The sequence below is a fragment of the Cynara cardunculus genome (genome assembly GCF_001531365.2).
Source record: "Cynara cardunculus var. scolymus isolate 2C chromosome LG 13, CcrdV1, whole genome shotgun sequence".
NCBI classification, from domain to species: Eukaryota; Viridiplantae; Streptophyta; class Magnoliopsida; order Asterales; family Asteraceae; genus Cynara; species Cynara cardunculus.
Genome location: NC_037540.1, coordinates 34,435,523 through 34,438,922, shown reverse-complemented (window position 1 = coordinate 34,438,922; position 3,400 = coordinate 34,435,523).

Genomic DNA, 3,400 nt, shown 5'->3' with positions numbered 1-3,400 from the left:
GATCCCCGTGGGGGATTTTATTGGGGATCCCCATCGGGTCCCCGCGGTTTCCCCGATCCCTGTTGAGGAACCCGTTTAGGTAAAAATTCTCTTTTTCCCGTTCACCGTTGGTTGTAACCAAACCCGAAACCGAAACCGAAACCGAAACAGATCTACAAAAATTATAATATGTTAATTTTCACAACTAAAAGTAGATTACAATCATTTTTAAGATGCAAGTTTAAATGTCTCAAACATAATCGAACCAATTATAAACAATGTATTAGATTACAATATAAAACTAAACATAACTTCAAACATTATACAACTAAAATCACGATTTCACAATTAGACAAATAAACTAGACTTTTTCGTGAGCCTTATTTGGGTTGTTGAAATAAAGTGGATCAAAGTTTTTTAAATTTTAATGTTACTATTTTCTTTTAATGATATTATATATATATATATATATATATATTAAAATTAATATATATACACATATCAGGCCGGGCCGGGCCGATGATCACCGTCCCCGCCCCCGTCCCTGTCAAAATCCCCGAATTTGTCACCGATCCCCGCCCCATCCCCGATAAGATGTCCCCGAACCCGGCCCAAAAGTTTCGGTTTTCGGTTTTCACCATCGGTTTCGGTTTTTTTTTGCCTGTAATTTTCTCGTTAAATTCCGTGAACGAAACAAAAAAAAATCAATTCCATTAAGAATTCCATTCCAGTTCCATCCAACCAAACGCAATCAAAAGACATAGTCAAATTCCATCAAATTTCATTTCATTCCCCCAAAGTAAAATTCATTTGATGAATTCCAATTCCATCGAATTCCATTCTACGAACCAAACGCCCCTTAGCTTATTGAGTTTCAGAATGTAATATGGTTGTGTTCAGATGTTTTCGATCCTTTTCCAACTAAACCATTTCAGTTTGTAGGATTTAAGACTTGATAGAGTTTCGACCTGGTTCAGATGGGATTCATCCATCATTTTCTAGTTGGATTTAATCAAGGGCAGATCTATTCTTATACACCCATTCAACTGAATTTCACAAATAATTATTTTGGTATAAAATATGCATCTGCTAAACTTTGAGAGATGCTATGAGATATTAGAAAATACAATAAATATCAACCAAAAATATAAAAAAAAGGTGTATCGAAATCTACCAAAAACCCAAAAAATCTTTCAAAATCAATAAAAAAAACTTATAAAATCTCTCGAAACAGTGAAATTCAGCTAAAAACACATCAAACGATTTTACAATTCTCTAATCCACTTTAAAGATGCACTCGTTAAAAAACTCTTAGTTTACCACTAGACTGAATATTCGGCTTATCGAATGATGTTAATCCATGATGACCCATAAGCTATAGAGCTTAGAACCACGAGATTTTAATCGAACAAAAACGATGATAATTATGAAAAGACGTGATGATAATCGAATGAATTATCTTGAACTTTAAACCGTTGAATAAAGCTTAAGACTTTGGTGTGAATTCTTGATCGTTAGTCATATAAAAAGTAAAAACCAAAGAATATAAATTAAGAACTCCACAAACTTTCAAATGTTTTATCAACATCAAAACCCCACAAGAGACATGAAGAAATTTCAATGATTCAATGTTTTTATTTTACATCAAAATTCGTCCATAATATACACGACCACAAAAAAAACAAAAGGAATAAAAATAAAAGGAAATTATCGATACTATATTGTAAAGCATTTGATAAAAATTTTTAAAAACCATTTTTATGCATAAAGTACTGTTTATTATGCATGTTACTTAAAACCTAAGATTATAAGTAGATTGTGTGTAAGTACAACTTATTAAAGTTCCATATCTGAATTTGTGTAACTATCTGCAGATAAACATAATCAAATACATGATACATCTCATTTTAAATATAAAAAATCTAAAATATAATTAGAATAATCATTGAGTTCTAACAGAATAATTAATTATTATCTTTATAAAATGTTATATTATTAAACCAAAAATAAATTATTTCATTATTAAACTTAAATTAAATTATAATAATTTTTTTTTAAATATTTAAAAAATAAGGACTTTTAAGTAGTTGATTTGATATTAACATTGATATTTTTTTTTCAAATTTTTATGATATCTTCAAATTTATATTATATTTAAAAATAAAATCATTATTGCTTTTTTTAAAAACACATAAAATCATATTATAACATCGACAGAGACAAATAATAAAATATAATATTAAAATCGAGATGTATCTCGCTGCATTACACGAGTACCCTTCTAGTAATATAAAATATATGTTACTAAATATCCTTAATTTTAAGCCAAACGTATTCACCAACTTGTAGCTTAAACTGAATCCATTAAGTTAATTATCTGGTAGCAACGATGCTGTATAATTTTTCTCGGTTGAGTGGGTGTACATGATTTTCTCCTTTATAAGTCCACCTCTATTTTTTTTTATAACAATGTGAATGATCCTATGGAAACAACCAAAGAACTCGTGATTCATCTCAACCACACATTTTTTAATCTAACGGTTGTGAATGTTATCATTATGTGTAGTTAAAGAAAGTAATATTGTATATTTTGTAAAAAACAAAAGCTTCTGAAAAAGAGACGGTTTACAAAGAATTCTTATTAAATTACAACCGATGGCGATCATCCATATTTTTTCCCCTTAATTAACTTTTGCAAACAAAAGAATTGCAAAACCGGATGTAATAATACTCCAATCCAACATTAACAAGAGATTAGAAGAAAAATAATACGGGTTATTCAACGTTTTTAGCATCAAACAAATAGAAACAAACCAATATGAAACCGAGTATTCACATGTGAATTCTCATTCTATTTTCTTCAATATCATGATTATATATATATATATATATATATATATATATAATATTCATTCCGAAAAGGAAAATAGAGCAACAACAAAGAATATAATTTCTCCAAAGGGATGTCCAAAAGTCAAATGAAGAAAATCGGAGGTCTAAATTGGACCTATCATAGATGGAGACTACTTTTCATATAATCAAATTTATTGAAAAATGTTTCTAAGTGTGTTACAGATTTTTTTTAATAAATTATATATAAGGTTTTATTTAAAAGACAAGATAATTAATTTGTGAAAAAGCTTTAACTTCATACATATAATCATATATGATTAAATACATCTAAAAGAAATGTGGTCAATTTTGTGACCACAGTCAAAGGTCACAAGGAACATCACCCGCTATATGTCAATCAATGCAACATATGTTTAATCATATTTAAATGCGTGTTTGTATCATATGTAGTAATGGCCAAAAACCAGTCCCGGGCCTCAACAGATCCGGCCGTAATCGATCCCGGTCACGGTCAAAAAAAGTGAGCCCCGTCAAGCTTTATTGTAACTGGTTATGGGTTGTCGGTCCC